This window comes from Bos taurus, chromosome 22, assembly GCF_002263795.3.
Source record: "Bos taurus isolate L1 Dominette 01449 registration number 42190680 breed Hereford chromosome 22, ARS-UCD2.0, whole genome shotgun sequence".
In the NCBI taxonomy this organism is placed as follows: Eukaryota; Metazoa; Chordata; class Mammalia; order Artiodactyla; family Bovidae; genus Bos; species Bos taurus.
In genome coordinates, this window is record NC_037349.1 from 10,101,637 (window position 1) to 10,126,878 (window position 25,242).

General features: G+C 41.3%; 1 protein-coding gene across 4 annotated transcripts in view; it reads left to right on the plus strand.

Moving 5' to 3' along the window:
• STAC (SH3 and cysteine rich domain) overlaps positions 1 to 25,242 on the plus strand; it is a 353,446-nt gene that overhangs the window by 214,176 nt on the left and 114,028 nt on the right. The gene's annotated exons all lie outside the window — the stretch shown is intronic.

Below are 25,242 nucleotides of genomic sequence, written 5' to 3' on the forward strand. Positions count from 1 at the left end.
CCTTTGCTGTGCAAAGGGCTTCCCTTGTGGCTCCTCTGGTAAAGAATCTGCCTGCAGTGCAGGAGATCTGGGTTCGATCTCTGGGTTGGGAAGATCCCCTGGAGAAGAGAAAGACTGCCCGCTCCAGTATTCTGGCCTGGAGAATTCCATGGTCTGTATAGTCCATGGGGTCAAAAAGAGCTGGACACGAGTGAGTGACTTTCACTTTCACTTGCTGTGCAAAAGTTTGTAAGTTTGATTAGGTCCCATTTGTTAATTTTTGTTTTTATTTCTATTGCCTTAGGAGACTGACCTAAGAAAACATTGGTTCAAATTATGTCAGAGAATTTTTTGCTATGATGTTTTCTAGGAGTTTCATGGTGTCATGCCTTCTGTTTATGCCTTTAAGCCATATTGAGTTTATTTTTGTGTTTGGTGAATGAGTGTGTTCTAACTTCACTTATTTACATGCTGCTGTTCAACTTTCCCAACACCATTTTTTTTTTATTGTAGTTGATTTACAGTGTTGTGTTAGTTTCTGGTGTACAGCAAAGTGATTCAGATACACACACACAACACACACACACACACACATTCTTTTTCATAGTCTTTTCCATTATGGTTATTAAAGGCTTTTGAATATAGTTCCCTTGCTATACAGTAGGACCTTGTTTATCTTCTAATGATTTTAATAGTCTTTAAATTAGTTCCCTTGTGCTTTTCAGGTAGACAACTATGCTATCTGAAAACAATAATACTAATAATTTAATTTGTTTCTACATCTCTCCCTCTTACACCCTCCTCCTTTTCCCTGTTCTAACTACCTTCCTTAATTGGATGGTCTCATATCGTTAGAAAGAAAATGTTCTCTCTATGTTGGAATGGGAATAATTGAGGTTCAGAGAAAAATTCAAAGTTCCCATAACATGGTGACTTTTAGGAGTTGAAGGGAGGGAGGTAGAAGATTCACTGTAGCCAATTTCTGAAGAATAAGCTTGGAGGGTGAAGTCTTGCTGGGAGAGTTGGAGGCAACAGGCCAACCAACTCCTCTGAAAAGCCAGAGGAAAACAAGGCCCTCAGCTGTTGCTGTTCTCGGCAAACTAGAGACCATCCATCACCTGTGCAGACGAACTCCGGGAGCAGCCATAAGTGGGCTTGCTCAGCATCTCATTGCACAAAAGACAGACCCTTTGCCCAACACCAGGCAGACTACTGCTCCAGATACCCATATCAGGCAACAAGAATTAAGAGCAGCCCTCATTTGGAGCAGGACATGACCCTGAGTCATGATGGGTGGGCATGTGAGCTCCGGAGCCTATCTAAATGGACATAAACTCTGGTCCCACCACTTGTCCTGCTTGTGAAACTACTTGGGAAAATAACCTTTCTCTGCTTAAATTGTTTAGCTGGAAAATAGTTTTAATATCTGTACCTGCATCACAGAGTTTAGAGAGGACTAAATTAGTAAATACATGAAAAGTACTAAGAACAACACCTGACTTATAGTATATGCTCAATAAATCTTGGCTAGAATGGTGCCTAGAAAGTGAACCTCATGAGAACTAGGGTTCTGGCATGTTCTGGTGGTAAATCTTTGGAAAATATGCTTTAAATTTCCTGTTAACCTTTCTGAGCCTCACTGGAAAAGTTACCTTCCTTTGGAGATGAACTGAAGTTGGTCTCCTTCCTATTCGATGTCTGTATTAGATCTTAAGTTCCATGAGGATGGAGACACATCCTCTGGCTAAACATATCAAGGACTCCAATAAATCCAAAGGGAAACCAAGAAATTGTAAAATTAAATTCTATGTATGTTTCACTCTGCAACAGAATCAATTTTTTGGAAATACCTTGACTTCGGTCTAGTCGGTGCTCTTTTGGTAAGATAATTTAAGGAGGGTTAATTTACAAAGAGACTATCTACAAAGCTATGATGAGATTTGAGGTGATCCCAGGGATGGTACAGTAACACAAAACCGTGAACACCAGTAGAGCTATCTCCATCTCTCAGGATCAAGGGGAAAAACTGGTCCCTGGAGCCTGGAAGGAGAGTCCCATGGAAAAAGTCTCTTTACAAGGAGCAGTGGGCTTCAGTGAAGGAACTCACACAGACGGGGGCAGGAAAGTACATGTTTTGGACTCCCTCCCCTACCTCCCATGGGTCGGTCTCCTGTTGACGTTCCCCAGGGGAGGATCTCAGCCAAAAACCAAAAAGGATGGAAGTAGGGTTACCCAACTAAGCAAATTAAAAGTGCGGGACACATAGGTAAATTCCAATTTCAGATTAACAACAAGTGAATTTTTCATAGATCCTAAATACTGTATAGGACATACTAAGATTTTGTTATTTACGTGAAATTCAAATATTAACTCTACATCATGTATTTTATGTGCAATCTTAGATAATAGATCATTGATAAATTCCATACAGGTCAGCCTCCCTGAGCAGAGAGCAGGATGGAAAGTATAAGAGACAGGGGGGCAAAGGTGAAACAGACTGACGTAGCCATGAACTCACCCCCTTTGCCTAAGTCCACCCAGATTTTCAAGTAGAAGAGTGTGGAACTCTAACATAGGGAATTCATGAGATCACAAAAAATGTCATATCATCATTGGGTAATGTCAATTCAGTCATAGCCCTCTCTGAAACTAGACTCCAGAACTGTGAGAAGCAAATGTCTATTGTTTAAAAGCTATTCAGCTGTTGTGTTTATTTTGTTACAGCAGTGCAAACAGACTAAGATACTATCATTTTCCTTCTCTATTAACTTGTCTTCGGAAACTCCCCAGAAAGCCATAGCAGTATGTTGAGAGTCAGTGAAGTTGTTGATAGAGCTGTTTTTAAGCTGAATCACTTGTACATGTGTTTGTAATTATTATTTTTATTTATAATTGCCATCCTTGTCATGTATCTTATATGCATTTAGGAAGAGAAGGAGGGAGGGAGACAGGGAAGAAAGGAAAGGGAAAGAAAGGGGGGAAGGACCTAAAAAATATACCCAAGGAAACAAAATACAACCAGTTAATAAACAGGTGGTGGTTTTCTTTATACCAGTTCATAAAGAAAAATTGAATTACTCTTTGATATCAATTTTGAGATCAGTGTTTCAAGTCACTCATTAAATCTCAATTTCTTTAATTTTAAAATGGAATTCATAGAACCTGGATTGCAGAATTTGGGGTAAATTTAGAAACAAAGAATATATAGAAACTAACGCTTGTTTGAAGCATAAAATAATTCCTAATTATAGCAGTATTAAGAGAATTCATACTTAATGCATCATTTTAATATATTCTATTGCTATAAAAGTACCACATTTATCTTTTTCAAATTAGTAAGTTCAAAAAGTCTGATGGATTTAATAGGACAATCTCTCGATCTCGTAAGAGAGATCAACCAAAGGTAAATTACAAACAAAAGATAAAATCTAAAATTTCCAGTTTCTGAGGATCTTAAAGTAGAAATTACAAGGCCAAATACTTGTAAGCATTTTAGTTTTAGAAGTTATGTCTCCTTTTTGAATTTATGCTATTTTATATATCTTCCTCTGGGCATTAGTCACTGTGTCTATAATTTTAGCAATGCTAATACTTAATTCATGTGTTGAGTGAATGAATAAGATACTTTAGGCACCCACACAGAGAGAGTCTAAAGAACTTGAATGGCACTTTAATGTAGTTATATTAATAGGAAAATGGGCACATGTGATGCTCCCATGGGAATGTCTTTGTGATGGCACTTACAGAATTTTTTTAAATTTCAACTAGACAGTTAATAAAGTAGGTAGTTGTGGGTAGCTGAATACCTCAGGAAACAAGAATAGTACAGGAAGGATGCAAGTAAAGAAGTAAAGAACATCTCACCAAAGGAGACAGGGATGAACGTCAGTGAACAGATTTGTCATGTTTTTACACCATGCCGTAGCAGTTAACTTTGACTTTATGTTAATAGCAATCACAACTCTAAGTCCCTGTCTAGAACCTTTTAAACAAGACTGACAGATGCTGGTTCAGTTCAGTCACTCAGTTGTGTCTGACTCTTTGTGACCCCATGGACTGCAGCACACCAAGCTTCCCTGTCCATCACCAACTCCCAGAGCTTGCTCAAACTTATGTCCATCAAGTCAGTGATGCCATCCAACCATCTCATCCTCTGTTGTCCCCTTCTCCTGCCTTCAATCTTTCCCAGCATCAGGGTCTTTTCCAATGAGTCAGTTCTTCACATCAGGTATTGGAGCTTCATCTTCAGCATCAGTCCTTCCAGTGAGTATTCAGGGTTGATTTCCTTTAGGGTTGACTAGTTTGATCTCCCTGCAGTCCAGAGGACTCTCAAGAGTCTACTCCAACACCACAGTTATCAATTCTTCAGTGCTCAGCTTTTTTATGGTCCAATTCTCACATCCATACTAGAATACTACTACTACTAGAATAATTGGATTGAAGTGCTGGTTAGGAGAAGGCAATAGCAGCCCACTCCAGTACTCTTGCCTGAAAAATCCCATGGGCAGAGGAGCCTGGTGGGCTGCAGTCCATGGGGTCGCAAAGAGTCTGACACGACTGAGCGACTTCACTTTCCCTTTTCACTTTCATGCATTGGAGAAGGAAATGGCAACCCACTCTAGTGTTCTTGCCTGGAGAATCCCAGGGACGGCGGAGCCTGGTGGGCTGCCGTCTATGGGGTCGCACAGAGTCAGACATGACTGACACGACTTAGCAGTAGCAGCAGCAGCTGGTTAGTGAGGTTTTAATAATGCCAGAAGAAAAGACTACACATAGAAAGAACTCTTGACCTGATGATATTTGGACTTAGTGTGCCCTTAGATAAAGAAATGTAGAAAAGATACCCACAGAAAGAGCATTCATATTTAAAATGAAGGGTAGACCATTCCACTTAGATTTCCTGCTGACATGCTTGGTTTTTCTGCTCTTGGTTTACTCACTGGGCTTGTACTTGTCTAAAAGATTCAGGACGATAAATGCTACCATAAGTGCCTACAGGTTAGACCAACTAATCCTGGCAACATAAGTGCCCAAGATGTGTGGCCAAGGCAAACTTTAAAAGTGCCCAGAGGGACTGTATGCCATAAAGGATCTGAAAGTGTGTTAGTTGCTCAGTCGTGTCTCACTCTTTGTGCCCCCATGGACTGTAACCCGCCAGGCTCCTCTAACCGTGGGATTCTCCAGGCAAGAACACTGGAGTGGGCTGCCATTCCCTTCTCCAGCGGATGTTTCGGCCCCAGGGAACTAACTAACTCAGGCATTGGCGAGCAGATTCTTTACAGTCTGAGCTACCAGGAAAGCCAACTTTAGATAGTATAGTAATATCAAATCTTGTTTTAATCACATAAAAGTCTATCTTATTTATCTCATTCTAAGTAACCTTCCAAAGAATTTGTTTAATTCATTTGTGGTAACTCCTTTTTTAAAAGAAAAAAACAATTTTTTTACCTCATTGAAATAATAGCTTTTTTGTTTGTTTTTTTTTCAAGTTTTTGGTTGATATTCTTAATTGTTCTTATTACCATCTGTAAGGCCCATTGAGAAGGCCTCAATGAAGCTTCCTAAACCTGTTTTTCTTGTTCAAAAGAGTTCCTAGGTTTAATTTGACTTTTGTTTTATAGGAACCAACAAAACAGTTGTTTACACTGAGAGCGCTCCAGATTTAATGACCAACAAGCAGGATTTCCTGGAAGGGGGTAAATTGGTAAATTGGAAAGAAGACTGGAGTAGTAGCTAGAGGATCTGGATCTTTAGACTCATTTCAATGTTTCACTGGATTTGTGAGACTGAGACACTTGGCTTCCCTGAGAGTCAAACAGGGATAATAATGATGAGAATACTTGGCACATAGTAAGCACTTAGGAGTGTTATTTATAGTAATTCATATTCCATTATTATAATCTTCCAAGATTACCATGTTAAATAAAAATGCATATATGAAAAATTGCAAAGCGGTATCTAAACATAAAGAACTATGTCACTTACTGTAGATGACAAAACTAACATTCAGGCCAGCTATTGGTACTTGCACCTTTAAAATTCAGGCGACTGAAATATATTTCAGGGTATAACACTAGTGAAAAAAATTACATACACCCAAGTAGTTCCCTTCGTAATGATTGCGACTAGGAGAAAAACTACATATATGTATGGATAAGGACTGAACAGCAGCATGGAAAATGAAGACAATCGGATTTGCTAATGGTATGGAAATTTGGGTTCTACTTTTTTTATTTTTATGTGCTTTAATCTGTTTTTTTCCTTATTAAACCCATGTCCGTGCCAGAGAGAGCATGGAGTTGTAACCATTGGACAGCCAAAGAATTCACTTTTATCTGTTCTTTAAAATATCTTTATAACTCAAAAATAATAAAATACAGACAGTTAAGCTAAGAACTGAGATTTACTTGGGAACACTAGTGTACTAATACTAACAATGGTAAAAACCAGTAGTCCATTTTGCTGAGCACTTCCCCTGGGTTAGGCCTGCTCTACATGCATAATCTGTCTAATTATCCCATCAATACTGTGCTCCACAAGATACATAGGAGAAAATTGAAGCTCACAAACTAGTAGCTTGCCAAGGGCTCCCAGCTGGCAAGTGCTGAGTACAGATGTGCTATGTGTATAACAGTCAAAGTAAATATTGGTTCGTATGGGGAACATAGATAAATCAGCATTCTCAGCTTTTTGGTGGTATTAGAAACACTAAAGAAAAGTTAAGCTTCGGATCTCAGTATTTTCCTCTTACACCTCTCTCTCCTGCACCTGGTGTGAGTTGCACCAACTTCCTATTCCTTTGTACTTGGCCATACACCTGCCTCTGAGTGTGCATGGAGTGTGCGGGGAACATTCCTCTGAGTGCACATAGAGTATACAGGGAACATTCAAACAACAGAGTGCAGATGAGGAGTGAGGCCCTGGGTGGCATGGAGAAGTTGGAGGAGTGTGGGGGAGAAAAGAACTTAAATGTCCATGGAAGCAGCCCAGCGTTTCATTGGCTACTAAAGAGAAGGAATTCATGAGAAAAGCAGTGATTTTCAGTCAAGCCATGGGGACTTCCAGGCAGTATTTCAAAGGGTACCACTCAGTTTCCAGGAAGGGAGGGGGCTTCTGACCACCTGTTTCTTTTGGGGTGCTGAGGGTGGCTTCTTAAAAAGCTCAGACAAGGTGGGGAACCTTGTGTACACTCCATCCTCGACATTACTAAACTGGATGTGAAATTGGTTCCAAATTCCTTTCTTACTCTGTGCATCTAATTTTCTTTTTTAAAAAAATTAATATTACTGATACTGCTGCTGCTGCTGCTAACTCACTTCAGTCGTGTCCGACTCTGTGCGACCCCATAGACAGCAGCCCACCAGGCTCCGCCGTCCCTGAGATTCTCCAGGCAAGAACACTGGAGTGGGTTGCCATTTCCCTCTCCAATGCATGAAAGTGAAAAGGGAAAGTGAAGTCTCTCAGTCATGTCCGACTCCCAGGGACCTCATGGACTGCAGCCTACCAGGCTCCTCCACCCATGGGATTTTCCAGGCAAGAGTACTGGAGTGGGCTGCCATTTCTTTCTCCAGGGGATCTTCACAAACCAGGTATCGAACCCGGGTCTCCTGCATTGCAGACAGACGCTTTACCGTCTGAGCCACCAGGGAAGCCCTTTAGGGGCTTTCGGAAGTCGCTTTAGTCTTGTCCAACTCTATGCGACCCTATGAACTGTGCCTGCCAGGTTCCTCTGTCCATGGGACTCTCCAGGCAAGAATACTGGAGTGAATTGCCATGTGCTCCTCCAGGGGATCTTCCCAACCCAGGGATCGAACCTGTGTCTCTCTATGTCTCCTGCACAAGCAGGAGAATTCTTTACCACTAGGGGCATGTGGGAAGCCCACTGATACTATCAGGGACACCTAAAATAACAAAGAAACTGAAAACTTTTCCAAAAGTAAAATGTTTATCATTGCTGTTTTTCAAAGGATTTGAAAATGTTTAACTGAAGACAATAGCAATAAACACTGCCAGCTATTCGATGCCATTGTCAATTACAATGGACGTGAATGATTATAAACATGTAAATCATCATGACTTTCTTCAGCAAGTTGTTTTTGAGCACAAACTCTGTACTAAAGACTGGGTCAAGGATCATACCTATAGAAAATAATTAGACATAATCCCTGCCTAGTCTAGAGAGTAAACACTGTATTATGATAAATGCTTTGTTATAATGTGATAAGTGCTCTAGTGAATGGATGCACAGAACTAATGTTTGTCAGGGGTTGGAAGATTGTTGTTATTGTTGTAGTTCAATTATTCAGTCATGTCCGACTCTACAAAACCATAGCCTACCAGGCTCCTCCGTCCTCTACTATCTCCCAGAGTTTGCTCAAATTCATGTCCATTGACTCAGCAATGCTAGCAGGGACTTAGAAAAGAAGAGAAGTCAAGTACCCTTCAAAAAGTGGGACAGTCATCTTGAAAACTTTGAAGGAATCCACTTTTGAGAGACACTGTAGGATCAGTATTAGGGACTTGGATTTTGAAATCTGGACAAAGGCTGGCTCTATTACTTGTCAAAATCTGGACAAAGGCTGGCTCTGACTGAGGGATTTCAAAGCAGCCAAAAATCCTTCTATTCCTCTTCACACTGTAACTATGCAGCTTCTTCAGTCAAAGATAAGGGTCTGTTTCTTTACTCCTTGCATCTGGCTTTGGCATGTCATTTGCTTTGTGACACAAGCAGAAGCTTGAGCACTGGGACTGTCCTGTCTTTGGCTTCCTGGGACTGCCATGTGCATGGCCCAATAGCCTATCGTTTGATCAGAGACTATGAGATGGGGTGTGTGTGAGCCCAGCAAGGTTAGTGGTAGAACTGCCCACTAAGCCCACCCCAATTACTTGCCCACAAACTTCTGAGCTGAATAAATGAAGCTGTTTATTATAGAATAAGTATGCTGTAGAATAGAAACTAATTGGTATATTCAGTGGCTCTGGATAATTTATTTCACCTCTTGAAACTTGGGTCTCCTCTTCTATAATATGGAGATCATAATAGTAATTATCTCCTAGGTTGCTGAGAGTATTAAATAAAATAATGCATAGAAAGTACTTATAAAATAGTGACCAGATAGTGACTAATAGTATAATTACATGCTTATATTTAGTATTTAATTTTTCCTGAGGTCAAGAGTGGGTCTTTGGGTGCTTCATGCTCTGTAATTACTAAAGTCATAAAATTTCCTGGGACATGTTTTTAAAATAAACAGTGGTGATTTTTTTGTTTGATTGATTTTTCAGCTTATTTTGGGCGTTTCTTACATCAGTTAATAAGCTTTTAAATGCTATTTGGTGAAGTACTATGGTTCTGTGGGGTTTTCCCCCCTAAATACAACTTTTTCTTATTTTTAACCATTGTCTCTGCTACAGCAGGCTTAAACTAAAGAAAGCAGAGAAAACCACTAGGCCATTCAGGTATGACCTAAATCAAATCCCAGATGATTATATAGTGGAGGTGATGAACAGATTCAAGCAATTAGATCTGGTAAACAGATTTGCCTGAAGAATTATGGACAGAAATATGTAATATTGTACAGAAGGCACAGACCAAAATCATCCCAAAGAAAAAGAAATACAAGAAAGCAAAGTGATTGTCTGAGGAGGCTTTACAAATAACAGAGGAAAGAAGAGAAGCAAAAAGCAAGGGAGACAGGGAAAGTTATACCCAACTGAACACAGAGTTCCAGAGAAGAGCAAGGAGAGAAAAGAAGGCCTCCTTCAATGAACAATGCAAAGAAACAGAGGAAAAGAACAGAAGGGGAAAGACTAGAGATCTCTTCAGGAAAACTGGAGATAGCAAAGGAACATTTCATGCAAAGATAGGCACAATAAAGGACAGAAATGGTAAAGAACTAATAGAAGTAGAAAAGATCAAGAAGAGATGGCAAGAATACACAGAAGAACTGTATAAGAAAAGATCTTCATGACTGGAACAACCACAATAGGGTGGTCACTCACCTAGAGCCATGTATCCTGAAGCGTGAAGTCCAGTGGGCCTTAGGAAGCACTGCTGCCACGATAGCTAGAGGAGGTGATGGAATTCCAGTGGAAATACTTAAAATCCTAAAAGATGATGCTATGAAAGTGCTGCGCTCAATATGTCAGTGAATTTGGAAAACCCAGCGCTGGCCACAGGACTGCAAAAGGTTATTCTTCATCCCAATTCCCCAGAAGGGCAGTACTAAAGAATGCTCAAACTATCAGACAATTGCACCCACTTCCCAAGGTTATGCTCAAAATCCTTCAAGCTAGGCTTCAGAAGTACTTGAATCAAGAACTTCCAGATGTACAAGCTGGATTTAGAAAAGGCAGAGGAACCAGAGGTCAAATTGCCAACATTTGCTAGATCATAGAGAAAGCAAGGGAATTCCAGAAAAACATCTACTTCTGTTTCATTGACTACGCTAAAGCCTTTGACTGTGTGGATCACAAAACTCTTCAAGAGATGGGAATACCAGACCATCTTACCCGTCTCCTGAGAAACCTGTGTGCAGGTCAAGAAGCAACAGTTAGAACCTTATATGGAACAACTGACTGGTTCAAAATTGAGAAAGGAGTACACAAGGCTGTACACTGTCACCCTGCTTATTTAACGTATATGCAGAGCACATCAGGCGAGATGCAGGGCTGGATGAGTTACAAGCTGGGATCAAGATTGCCGGGAGAAATATCAACAATCTCAGATATGCAGATGATACCACTTTAAGGGCAGAAAGTGAAGAGGAACTAAAGAGCCTCTTGATGAGGGCAAAAGAGGAAAGTGAAAAAGCTGGCTGAAAACTGAATATTTAAAAAAAAACCTCAAGATCATGGCATCAGCTCCCATCACTTCATGGCAAATAGAAGAAAAGGTGGAAGCTGTGACAGATTTCTTCTTTTGGGGCTTTAAAATCACTGTGGATGGTGACTACAGTCATGAAATTAGAAGATGACTGTTTCTTGGAAAGAATGCTATGACAAACCTAGACAGTGTAACAAAGGTCTATTGCCATCTACGGGGTTGCACAGAGTCAGACACGACTGAAGCGACTTAGCAGCAGCAGCAGCATGGTCTTTCCAGTAGTCACGTACAGATATGAGAGTTGGACCATAAAGAAGACTGAGCACCGAAGAAGTGATGCCATCGAAATGTGGTGCTGGAGTAGACTCTTGAGAGTCCCCTGGACTGCAAGGAGCTCAAACCAGTCAATCTTAAAGGAAATCAACCCTGAATACTCACTGGAAGGACTAATGCTGAAGCTGAAGCTCCAATACTTTGGCCACCTGATGTGAAGAGCGACTCATTGGAAAAGACTCTGACACTGGGAAAGACTGAGGGGCAGGAGGAGAAGGGGGCCACAGAGGATGAGATGGTTGGATGGCATCACCAACTCAAAGGACGTGAACTTGGGCAAACTCCAGGAGATGGTGAGGGACAGGGAGGCCTGGTGTGCTGCAGCCCATGAGGCTGCAAAGAGTCAGACATGACTTGGTGACTGAACAACAACTCTGCACAACAAAGTCTGAGCAGCTGGAGTTTCTGTTTTCTGTGACTTCAGTGGCACATAATATCTTCTGATTCATCTCCCATGGGGGAAGCATGGGGAATATAATATACAAGTACATCACAGGAAGGATATGTGGGTTTGCTAATGGCCTGAAAAAATTAAGTGCTAAGTGGTTTGATTCTTTCCACTTCTCTGTCTTAAACATCAAGTTCAATGGAATTAATTTCCTAAAAATGAAAATTCTGTCCTAATGGAACACAATTAGGAAAATATGTGAACATTCCCTTTTCAATTATGTAGGTTTAATTTACTTACCCCTTTAAGTAACTTCAAGTAATATCTGACAGCCATGAGCATTCATATTCCAATGGAAGTCAGAAATTGACATAAATTTAAACTAGCTGTAATTATACTGTACAATACTTATATTTTTATATTTTTCCTTTTTTTGAATTAGTTGTAAGCTAACAATTCACACCTTTGAACCAAGCTCCACCTGACCCTCAGTACTCCCCTGAATTGCAGTAATTCTGAAATGTAAAAGTTTGTTCAAGGTAACAGATCCCTCCTTAAAATCAAAAAAATCTTCAATAATACATTTACAGATGGCTGTTTCCTGCTAGACAACAGCAGATTGTTAAACAATGGTAGACAACTGAAGATTATAGAATCTTCAGTCTGAGTTCCATCTTAACCTAGAAGATGAATGTTTCTAAGAACATGCATAAGGGCTACAAAACTGAAATTGAGGGAGTTTTTCAAAAAGAGCCTTGTTCATAGCCTCAGTTCTTCCAATTTGTTTGAACTAATTCATACCATAGGCCCTAATTGTATGTGCCTGTAAATGAAAGATAAGTCCCAAGAATGTATTTGAATTTCCCCCTTGTATTTTGAATACTAACAGAGTGCTCAATTTGGAGGGAGTATAGCATACAAAAGCAAGACTCTAATCAGAGTGCCTTCACTTACTAGTTTTGTGCTCTTTGGGCAAGATATGTCACCTTTCTGAGTCACAGGGCCCTCATCTGCAAAGTGTAAATAATATTATTACCTTCCTGACTTAGGTGAGATAATGCATGTTAAAGCAGTTAGAACAGTGACTGGGTCATAAAAGCACTCAGTACATGCTTGTGGCTCTTGAGTGGTGCGTTTGACCCTTGCTGAATGTTTCCTGTGTTTTAAATGCCATGGCTTAGATCACTGTTTAAGGATGAGTCACGAGAGTCAGTGTAGTCGAACCCTCATCTAAGACAGAGGCTGACTAAACTCAGTGATCTCATGTCAGGCTGTCTGGGACCAAAGACTATTATATGATGCTTTATATAGTCTGGGACTGTTATGAAATCATGGGGATGTAAGGTCCAAGAAAGAAAGGAGGAGCTGAGGTGAGATGCAGCATGGATTTGAGTACAATGGCCAGAGATGCGTGTTAACTCAGGTGTCTGAACACATCTGCAAAATACAATATGGCAAGTGTCTGCTGTCTCTGTCAGTGTGGAGAACAGCTTCCTTTGCAGGGGGTCAGTCCCACATCTGGTTACCAGAAAGTGATAATGACTGACAACGGAAGGAATACTGACAGTGTGAAAATTAGAGTGTGATGGTGAAATGCAAATACAGCCACAATGATAAAATTTAAAAATAGTGCAGTGTCCGCATTGGGGAAAACAACTGGAACCCATAATTCATGCTTATGCATTTGCACCCAAAGTCATAAACAAGAATATTCAAAGCAGCACTCTTCATGATAAGCAAAGTGCAAACAACCTAACCATCCACAGAGGATGGATTAAGTCAGTCATGGCAGTCTTACGATAGAATGGGTCTTCATCCATTTTAAATGATTTTTACATATTTTACTTTTAATCTGGTTTTAAAAATCAAACTGTGTTTCCTAAGATAAGTTAGAGGAAATCTGCTGCAGTGCAATATGTTTTATGCAATTTAAAATGCTCATACACACGAATTAACTGCCCATACTTTTCCAATATGCATACAGATCTAAGATATATGCTTTAAAAACATCGTAGTGGGTGTCATGGAAGGAAGGGAATTTTGAGTGAGAATTGGGTTATATCAGGACAATAACTAAAACAAACTCAATGAGAAAGGAGAATTGCAAGAATTGATGGTGACAATTCCAGATCCCTTCACTACCCCCTCAAAGCCTCAAAGTAATAATAATAAAATAGTCACAGAAAATATAAGCAGAAAAGTACACTTATCTTAAGATACCAAGAATGACCTTCTTCTGCTCCTTTTGGAAAACTACTGTTACCTTACAGCATTATTGATAATTTTGCTTTCCTTTGGGGAATCTTCCCCTTTGATTCTCAGCCGAATTAGCTCGTTCTTCCTCTGGTTCCTACAGCCTGCTGGTCATACACAGGGGTTACTCTTTGCCCCAGTTCTGCCATCCTCACAAAGCTGGATTTTTCCTTTGGGTCAGGAAATATGCTGGAACAATAAAGTGCCTGCTACATAGCAGTTCTCCGCAACTGTTGATAAGTAAGTCAGTGAATAAAATAAGGACTTCATTTATGTAGACATCTCTACCTTAGTTTATAATGATCTCAAATATCTAAAGTTGAATAATAACTCCCTACTCCAAGACCATGTAAGAGGTAGCGGCAACAAGACACGGTCACTCACAAATCAGGGGAGCGGGGAGGGAGCTTTGAGGATAAGCAAATGGTAAACTAGGGGCAATCTTATTTAAAATCTGGGTATTCATCTCATTGTATACATTAGCAACTCTAACTGCATTCTAAGGAACTCAGTGAGCCCGCACAGTAGAGTTACTAGCCGGCCTGGGCTTCCTCAATGTTCTCGGCCATTGCTTGGTAGACACGGGACATTTTAGCTTGCTGTAAACAACAACCACCTCCAAAGGTCTATTGAATAACAACTCCATCGATACCATCTCACTATACCCTGCATCAGATAAGTTATCATTATTAACTGAGGAGACAGAATCCCCATTTTCCTGGCCATCTCTGCAAGAATAAAGACAGATGAAACATAGGTATGTTTGCTAAGTCCAGGCTCTATGGTTAAGTCTGCCTTGGCTATGGAGGAAGAAAGTGGCATTTAAAGCTAAGGCCTGAGTCATCTTTTCCAGGCCAATTGTCAAGTGCCTGATGGATGGCTTAGGGCTGCCAAGTGAGTTATTAGAGGAACACAGAGGGTTACAAAAGGCAGAAGGACAAAGCAGTAATATAAACCCTGCCTGGAAAACACTGTAAAGAGAATTATTTGAGATTCATTTGCCCACAGCATGACTCTACAAGCTTTGAGAACATATTTCAAAATAAGTGCAAAGCTTTATGGATAAAGAACAGGAACTATTGGGTATTTTTGCTGGAGTTCCCAGTCTGTGTTTTAGAACATCAGTCTTACTGCTCACTTCTAGGGATGTCAAAGCAGAAACTTACATAACACAATATTGTAAAGCAATTATGCATGTATGCTCAGTCGCTCAGTCGTGTCTGACTCTGTGACCCCATGGACTGTAGTCTGCCAGGCTCCTCTGTCCATGGAATTTCCCAGGCAAGAATACTGCAGTGGGTTACCATTTCCTACTCCAGGGGACCTTCCCAACCCAGGGATCAAACCCGTGTCTCTTACATTGGCAGGTGGATTCTTTACTGCTGTGCCACCTGGGAAGCCCCAGGAAGCACATTATATTACTCCAATTAAAAATAAATCTAAAAACACACACACATATAAAAACCCAAGATACATCATGATCAACAGAGCACAAATTGAATATTCATAATCCTTTAGAGGTTACAATGTGCAAGTTACACATATGTTTTGAATCTATCGAATGGGTTCCTGCTTCAGAGGGAATTAGGGCTCCCTGTGCCTGGTTTCCTGGTGTGATGATTCTCTGTGTGTCTCAGAACTCTGAATGCTGGCCTTTCTTACTCTGTGACCCATTTAACCTTCCAGAAACCTTTTGGTAGCTTTTTTTCTTCTCTGCAATACTGACCAATACTGTTCCTCCCAGACTGACTGAGCTCTAACTCCCCCCAGGGCAATTTATAAAAGTACTTGAAACTATTAGGCAGAGAATTTCTCTAGCCTTTCCCTTTGTTAAGCATTGTCTATGTGATTGGTAAATGTTACTCATGAAGAAAAGCAACTGTTTTGTAACAAGCTGGAACTGATCCTACAGAAGTACCCTTTCGTGTCTGTATTGATACTAGACATTCTGCCACAGATTCCTTCCAGAAAAATTGTAGTCACTTTTCAGATTCCACTGGAAGCTTCCCAAACACCCTCCCTCCTTGGTGGGCACCGTTCTTCCCGTCTATGCTCCCGAATGTGTTGTTCAGGCTTCTTAAACAGCAGCAGTCTCACTAAGTTTTATGGTTTGCCTACATGTTGTCCAGAGCCTGAGCTTTAGAATCTGAAGATGTGGCCCAAATCTCTACTCTCCACTTACCGTATCCCACTGGGGGAGTCATAAAGCTGCTCAGACTTCCAGTGACCTCATCTGCAAAATAGGTCTAATAGTACTTGCCTCACCAGGTTGACATTTGGCAATAAAAGAGAGAATGAGTTTTGTTTTGTTTTGTATTTTTATTTATTTAACTTTGACTGCACTGGGTCTTCATTGCTGCATGAGCTACGCTCTAGCTGTGGTGCAGGTGCTTCTCATTGAGGAGGCTTCTCTTGTTGTGGAGCATGGGTCTAGGGTGCGAGCTTCACGAGGTGCAGCAAGTGGGCCAGTAGTTGTGGCACAGGGGCTTAGCTGCCCCCCGGCATGTGAATCTTAGTTCCTAGACCAGAGATTGAACCTGTGTCCCCTGCATTGGCAGGCAGATTCTTAACCACTGGACCACCAAGGAAGCCCCGAGAATGAGTTTTTAATTGCCCTCTAACAGTTCCTAGCAAAAAGCATAAATGAGCCTTCATAAATAAATCATGATGCATCTATACAGTGGAATACACATCCATTAAAAAATGGTAATATGTACATATATTTATTGACACAGAACTATCTATGACATGTTAAGGAAAGGAAGTTACAAAAACACTTAGTGTCCCAAGATCATTTTTATGTAACTATATATAAATTTAAAATGTATATGACTGTGCTTCTAGAAAGGAGGCTTCAGTTCAGTTCAGTTGAGTCGCTCAGTTGTGTCCGACTCTTTGCGACCCCATGAATCGCAGCACGCCAGGCCTCCCTGTCCATCACCAACTCCCGGAGTTCACTCAGACTCACGTCCATCGAGTCAGTGATGCCATCCAGCCATCTCATCCTCTGTCGTCCCCTTCTCCTCCTGCCCCCAATCCCTCCCAACATCAGAATCTTTTCCAATGAGTCAACTCTTCGCATGAGGTGGCCAAAGTACTGGAGTTTCAGCTTTAGCATCATTCCCTCCAAAGAAATCCCAGGGCTGATCTTCTTCAGAATGGACTGGTTGGATCTCCTTGCAGTCCAAGGGACTCTCAAGAGTCTTCTCCAACACCACAGTTCAAAAGCATCAATTCTTCCGCACTCAGCCTTCTTCACAGTCCAACTCTCACATTCATACATGACCACAGGAAAAACTATAGCCTTGACTAGACGGACCTTTGTTGGCAAAGTAATGTCTCTGCTTTTGAATATGCTATCTAGGTTGGACATAACTTTCCTTCCAAGGAGTAAGCGTCTTTTAATTTCATGGCTGCAGTCACCATCTGCAGTGATTTTGGAGCCCAAAAAAGTAAAGTCTGACACTGTTTCCACTGTTTCCCCATCTATTTCCCATGAATGCATGGGACTGGATACCATGATCTTTGTTTTCTGGATGTTGAGCTTTAAGCTTTAAGCCATGAATACATGGGACCAGATACCATGATCTTTGTTTTCTGGATGTTGAGCTTTAAGCCAACTTTTTCACTCTCCACTTTCACTTTCATCAAGAGGCTTTTTAGTTCATGGAGCCAAAGCAAAAACAATACCCAGCTGTGGATGTGACCAGTGATAGAAGCAAGGTCCGATGCTGTAAAGAGCAATACTGCATAGGAACCTGGAATGTCAGGTCCATGAATCAAAGCAAATTGGAAGTGGTCAAACAAGAGATGGCAAGAGTGAATGTCGACATTCTAGGAATCAGCAAACTGAAATGGACTGGAATTGGTGAATTTAACTCAGATGACCATTATATCTACTACTGCGGGCAGGAATCCCTGAGAAGAAATGGAGTGGCCATCATGGTCAACAAAAGAGTCCAAAATGCAGTACTTGGATGCAATCTCAAAAACGACAGAATGATCTCTGTTCATTTCCAAGGCAAACCATTCAATATCACAGTAATCCAAGTCTATGCCCCATCCAGTAATGCTGAAGAAGCTGAAGTTGAACGGTTCTATGAAGACCTACAAGACCTTTTAGAACTAACACCCAAAAAAGATGTCCTTTTCATTATAGGGGACTGGCATGCAAAAGTAGGAAGTCAAGAAACACCTGGAGTAACAGGCAAATTTGGCCTTAGAATACGGAATGAAGCAGGGCAAAGACTAATAGACTTTTGCCAAGAAAATGCACTGGTCATAGCAAACACCCTCTTCTAACAACACAAGAGAAGACTCTACACATGGACATCACCAGATGGTCAACACCGAAATCAGATTGATAATATTCTTTGCAGCCAAAGATGGAGAAGCTCTATACAGTCAACAAAAACAAGACCAGGAGCTGACTGTGGCTCAGACCATGAACTCCTTATTACCAAATTCAGACTTAAATTGAAGAAATTAGGGAAAACCACTGGACCATTCAGGTATGACCTAAATCAAATCCCTTATGATTATACAGTGGAAGTGAGAAATAGATTTAAGGGCCTAGATCTGATAGATAGAGTGCCTGATGAACTATGGAATGAGGTTCATGACATTGTACAGGAGACAGGGATCAAGCCGTCCCCATGGAAAAGAAATGCAAAAAAGCAAAATGGCTGTCTGGGGAGGTCTTACAAATAGCTGTGAAAAGAAGAGAAGCAAAAAGCAAAAGGAGCAAAGGAAAGATATAAACATCTGAATGCAGAGTTCCAAAGAATAGCCAGAAGAGAGAAGAAAGCCTTCCTCAGTGATCAATGCAAAGAAATAGAGGAAAACAACAGAATGGGAAAGACTAGAGATCTCTTCAAGAAAATTAGAGATACCAAGGGAACATTTCATGCAAAGGTGGGCACAATAAAGGACAGAAATGGTATGGACCTAACAGAAGCAGAAGACATTAAGAAGAGATGGCAAGACTACACAGAAGAACTGTACAAAAAAGATCTTCATGACCCAGATAATCACGATGATATGATCACTCATCTAGAGCCAGACATCCTGGAATGTGAAGTCAAGTGGGCCTTAGGAAGCATCACTATGAACAAAGCTAGTGGAGGTGATGGAATTCCAGTCGAGCTCTTTCAAATCCTGAAAGATGATGCTGTGAAAGTGCTGCACTCAATATGCCAGCAAATTTGGAAAACTCAGCAGTGGCCACAGGGACTGGAAAAGGTCAGTTTTCATTCCAATCCCAAAGAAAGGCAATGCCAAAGAATGCTCAAACTACCGCACAATTGCACTCATCTCACATGTTAGTAAAGTAATGCTCAAAATTCTCCAAGCCAGGCTTCAGCAATACGTGAAAGGAGGCTTACCAAAATGCTAATAATTACTACCAGTAGGTTGTGGATTTCTGGAAAGTTCTTACTTTCTTCACTATTCTTTTTGAATACTGCCTGATTAATGATAAAGCTATTGTTTTGGAAATGAATCTTCAGGAATTCCATGCATAATATCATGATAAATTTGAAGACTTGGAGGAAAAAACATATGTAGCTGGTAATTTGGTTGTATATTCCAAAGCTGAATATGCAACAACCATTGGGATTGGTGAGCAATAAAAATATGTGGTTCACTGTGCCACATATTAGGTGACTCTATGTAAGTATGTAACCTATATGAGCTTCCATTTTTCTTGCTAAAAAATAGCTTTTCGTTAGACCTACAAGTTCCTCTCCAGGACTGACATTTTCTCTTTCATTCATTTAACAAATATTTACTGAGCACCTATCACATGAACACTTAGCATCAGAGACATGTGATGAAGAGTTGAGGTGAAGCCTGTGACCCCATGGAACATACATTGTAAAGGACACCAAGTCAGAGAAAGGCACGGGATGTGTTCAGCTGGCAGGTGCTGAGGCCCAGTGGTGACCGGGAATGGTGAGGGCTCCTCAGCTGCAGGGAAGCTGGGGAAGGGAACAGACGGCATGTTTGAGGAGCAAAGTGGCCAGAGGGAGCTGGACTCTAGGACTTTTAAACTGTGACCCTGAACTCAGAATAGATACCCAGAGCTCAATGCTAATGACTAACCAAAGGGGCAAAATCTATAAGAAACTTTAGGTATCTGCTGAATCCAAACTCTTCATAAAGGAGATATTAATAATTTTGGAAATGCAGAAAAGGTTCACTTTTGATATTGTCTATGCATTTGGCTGTAATAAATAGAAAACCTAACTCAAAGCTAATATATTTGACCAAAATCATAGGACTAATAATATCAGGACCAGGCATTTATAAATATAAATATAAATCTTCTAATATTTATAGAAATCCATTGAAATAGGGATTGTTATCCCAGTTTGGACTTGAGGAAACCAAGACTGAAAGAGAGCAAATTAGTTGTCTAAGATCTCTTTGCTTGTGAGCAGAAGAGCTGGATGTTTGGAGTTCAAGGGCATGGCCTTTCCAGTAGATGTAGAATAAAGATTCAAGCCACCCTCTTCTCACAGATTATAACCAACTAGGAGAAGCCCACACATGCTCTCTCTAGAGAAAAGAGGCAGATTTTAACCAGGAAGCAGCTACATGAGGCGCGGACCTTGTGCCCTTTTCTAAGCATCTCCAGTGGAAGATGAATTCCAATGCAGCCAAACGGCGCTAGACAAATACTATCTCCTCTTCACATTGCCGTTATTCTTATTGATCAGTACTTAGAGAAAACAGGGTGAGGATGCTTAAGCTGGATGTTAGTCACCCGACAATCAGAGTCCCCAGATTTAATGACTCACTTTGGTGCTGAGGAGAGGCCATTCCAGAGTTGCTGTGAGAGCTGCAGACTATCATTAACAGTAGGAGCTGCTGTTGTTGTCGTGTTAGCTATAAAAAATTAAAGTTTTGATTTCTCTGGGCTTTAAGGCAGGTTTTCAGACAAAGTAGCCAGAGCATAAGGCTTAGTGCTGGGATTCCCAGTATCTCCTTCACACGCTGAATGCCTAGTCTGTCTTGACTTCTTGACTATCACTTTCCAAGTGTAGATGTGGTTATTATTTACTCTTAAGACAAACGTTTTCAGACAAAGTAGCCAGAGCATAAGGCTTAGTGCTAGGATTCCCAGTGTCTCCTTCACAAGCTGAATGCCTAGTCTGTCTTGACTTCTTGGCTATCAGTTTCAAAGTGTAGATGTGGTTATTATTTACTCTTAAGACAAACGAATGGAGTAAGCAATCCTTCATTCTTTTGAGGACTCTCCCTGTGTCCTCTAATAGGCCTCCGGCTCTTCAATTGTGTCGGTCCTTCCCTTTCAGTCCTGCTGCCTCTCCGCCAGATCTGGGTTTACTGTTGTTTGGATATCAGCAGAGCAAAGCCCAAACTTGGCCCAGAAGCAGGAGTTCAAATCTTGAGTTCAAATCCTGTTCCCAAGCTCACTGTGGAATCTAAGTTAATTCTCTTTGTCTTGCTATGGTTTTGTAGAGATTAAGTGAACTAATATAGAAAATGTCTATAACATAGTAGGAGCCCAATATGCATTAGCCATTGTTATTATCAACAACCTAATCGTCTAACCCAGTGCCCTAGTCATATATGTCATTACCCATGATGACTCAGATATATCAGACATTGAGAAACACTCCTTTGTTGAGACCCGCTCTCCTGTCATTCTCCACTCCCAGGACATTCTGATGATCTTCCCTTTCCCCTTTACCTTGTTGTCCTTATTCTCCTTCCTTTGGCTGCACCGCACAGCTTGTGGGATCTTAGTTCCTCAACCAGGGATTGAACCCATGCCCTCGGCAGTGAAAGCACAGAATCCTAACCACTGGACCTCCAGGGGATTCCCTCCTTGTTGTACTTTTTTGTACCCTTCATAAGTTGGCTGTTTTAGTTAAGTAGTCTTGATGGTATCTTTTTACTTACTGGCTCTAGAAGAAGCCAAAGTCCATATAATGAAAGTCCAGTCTCTTTATCCACACTTGGAGCACAGCAATGGGAGAAGGTTGATAATATTATACACTCTTCTCCTTATCAGTGTTATTGCAAAAAACAGTTGCATGCAATAATGAGGAGGACTTTGCTCTCTTTACAAATTAATGAATTAATAAATGAACCAGGAGAGGGAGCATCAAGTTTGTGAAGATGCATTTCTGCACACCTCACACTTCTACTCCCTTGATATTCAACCAGTAACCAGAGTGAAATGGACCATGAAGGGAAGCTACGAAAATCACAGGGTCCTGCTCCAGGCTCGAGACTTATGATAATTATCTGCAACTTGAATTTCCCAACCTCTGGTAGAAATGAGGTCATCTTGATAGCCATGGCTGAAATGTCACCCCAGTTTCTAATGCAGGACCTCCATCCAGTTTTCTTTGAGGTCTCACCACAGGATACCTAGGAGTCCTGAAAGGATAACTCACATGGAGACGTGAAAAAGTCCACTTCTCGGGGATGTCAGCTTCATGAGGTATCCTCTGGAATCACCACCCACTGACTCCAGTACATGAAGACCATCAGTCCTCTCCACTGTTAGGGCATAACTACTAAATATACCAATGTCCCCTTAGTACCAGGTCAGGGCAGGCTTTCATGACAACATAGGAGGCCTCTCATCATTCCAGGACTTGAAATCAGGCCCAGTAGCCTAGGTCCCAAAGTGGAAGTGGCCTATGACCCAGGCCTCAGGGCATCCTATTTCTGCCAGCAGCCCTCTCCCCACGGACTCAGACAAAGCGGTGTTCTGGCCACCTGCACTCCTGATCCCAGAGACAAGCTGTGGACCTAACAGCCTTTGTGCAGACCCCCTACCTCCCCAAACCAGTGAACACCATGTTCATTGATAGCGTGACTCTCAGTGTAAGATCCTCTCTTAAGCCATTGAAGACAAAATCCTTGCTATCTAGCAGCTTGTTTGATCTTAAATCCTACTGTTTTCTAGAAGCATCCCAGTCTTTCTCCATTCAGATTGTGTAGGACACTTGGAGTAACAAATGCCTAGGCCATCTTAAAGATCCAGGGCTACAAGAGCAGTCTCCTTTTCCCATCAGCCAAGGGCTGAGGAAACAAGATGAGCACAGCGTGGTCCTGCCCCAGTGGAGCTCAGAGCCCAGTAGGAGGACAGGCAACTTTGCCATTGATTATTCAGGGAAGGATGCCGTGAGAAGATGGCATTGGTTTGGAAACCTAAATCGGAAAAAAAGAGTCAAGGAAGGAGACTTAGAAGAATAAAGGTTTGGGGATGTGTTTTGAAGAACAAAAGGAGTTAGCTAAATAACAAAACGTGAGATGGAAAAGGATTTGTGTGAAAGCGATACATGAGGAAAGGCTTGATTAGTTTTAGCAGCTATGGGTAATTCCACAGTCTTCTAGGAAAGACAGCTATTATTTATCAGACCAAAGATTTCTGTTACTAGGATGGGAGTACAGTGAGGAGGAAGGATGTACTAGCTCCTTTAACATTTCCCTCAAGGGGACCACATTTAAACTTAAGCTATTGGAGAATTACTAGTGTTAATCAAAGGTAAGCATTTATAAAATGAAGGATGACATTTTATAGCTGCTCTTCAATTCTTTAAAAAAAAAAAATCTAAAGATGAAAAACGCCTTGTTGTAAGCCACAGTGTGCTTGCCCAACAAGATTGGAATTTTCCTTGAACCTGAGGGCTTTACGTTCTCAGGAAAGCCCTCTCTGGTCCCACACTAGGTCAGACCTTGCACTTGTACACACTAGAGTCCTGTCCTGTTCTTTATCACAGTTCATGAAAAATGTGTCTGTGTGGGTGTGTGCATGTGTGTGAGATTCAATTGGTCTACATTCTAGGAGTACAATCTTCATCTGTTTTCTCTCTGCTTTATCATCAGTTTCTAGCACAAGGTCTGGCACAAAATAGATGCTAGATAAAGATGTGTTGACTCTGCAGCTCCTGCCATTGTGTACTGTTCTGTTGTGATTTTCACTATTAGAATTTTGTCTCTATTGAGCAAACAAGAGTTGTGTTATGAGGAGGAGAAAACTAAAGTCATTCAGGTCAGCTGATATGACCTGGTCATATAAAAGGTTAAGGGTCATTGGGGTATTTAGAGCTCTCAGAGCCAAGTGCCAGGTAAGAGGCTGTCACTTAGAACAGAAGCTTTCAAGTGATGTCCAGGATGAAAAGAATAATAAGTTTGTTTTTTCCAAGGGACATAAGCTATGGCAGACACACAGGACCAAATACATTATTCACAGGATCCAGTGCAAAATGCAAATACAAGTCCTCTTGCTCAAAAAGTATCAAGAATTTCAAGATAGTGACAGAAGAGCATTAACGCAAGTGCAGGGCCCTTGTGTGACTGCACAGACCGTATACCCACTGTAATAGGGAAGAAAACATCTGACTCCATATTAGATCTGTTCCTTTTCACTCTAATCTTTGTGTTCTGTTGCCCAGGAGCTTAGTCCTGGTGGCCCTGCGCCTTTTGTAAAAGAATGTGGCCTATAGGCTGAAATATACAGGAGAGACTATTCTCGAGGCTCTGACCTCTAAGAGTCCATCCATATAGCGATAAGAAGTTGCAGAATAGAGAATAACATTTGCCTTGTTGAAGGTTTACGTGAACATTGTGAACATGTGGACTGCTACAAGAATAGAGAATTCTTACAACAAAAATTTTACAACTAACCATGCCCCTCCCTCAGGCTGCCAGTAAAAGTGCTTTGCTGAGGGCCTCCCTGGTGGCTCAGTGATAAAGAATCTGCCTGCCACTGCAGGAGACACAGGTTTGATCCCCGATCCGGGAGGATCCCACATGCCATGGAACAGCTAAACCCATGTGCCACAACTACTGAGCCTGTGCTCTAGAGCCCGGGAAGCAAAACTGTTGAGCCCTCATGCAGCAACTATTGAAGCCTGCGTGCCCGAGAGCCTGTGTTCCATGCACTGCAACTAGAGTAGCCCCTACTCACAACTAGAGAAAAGCCCTCACAGCAATGCACAGCCGTAAATAAATAAATCAAATGATTTTTTAAAGTGCTTTGCTGAAACCCTGCAAGGAGTTTGGGGGTTTTGAGACATGAGCCACCTGTCTCCTTGCAGAGCCCTAGAGTAAATCTTTCTCTGCCCCAAACTCCGACTTTTCAGTTTGTTAGGCTTCACTGTGCATTGGGCACACGAGCTTGCATTCAGTAACACCATGAAGCTGGCCTTACTTTTTGTTAATAAATAAAATATGAACATGAGTTTATAGTTTCCTGTTAGAAAATTAAGCAGTTTTGTGTGGGGGCAGGGAGTGGTTTAAATATCCATATGTATTTCCTCCCCTGCACATTGAGGTTTTTTTCTTCAAAGGGTACCCGGTCCTTCTGCCCCTTTATTCCATGGGGCCATCTCTCTGTTTCCAAAAGATCTACTGAGACATACTGGTTTGCCCGTCTGCAAACAGCCCTGACATTCTGGCTATCTTGCAATACCCACTTACT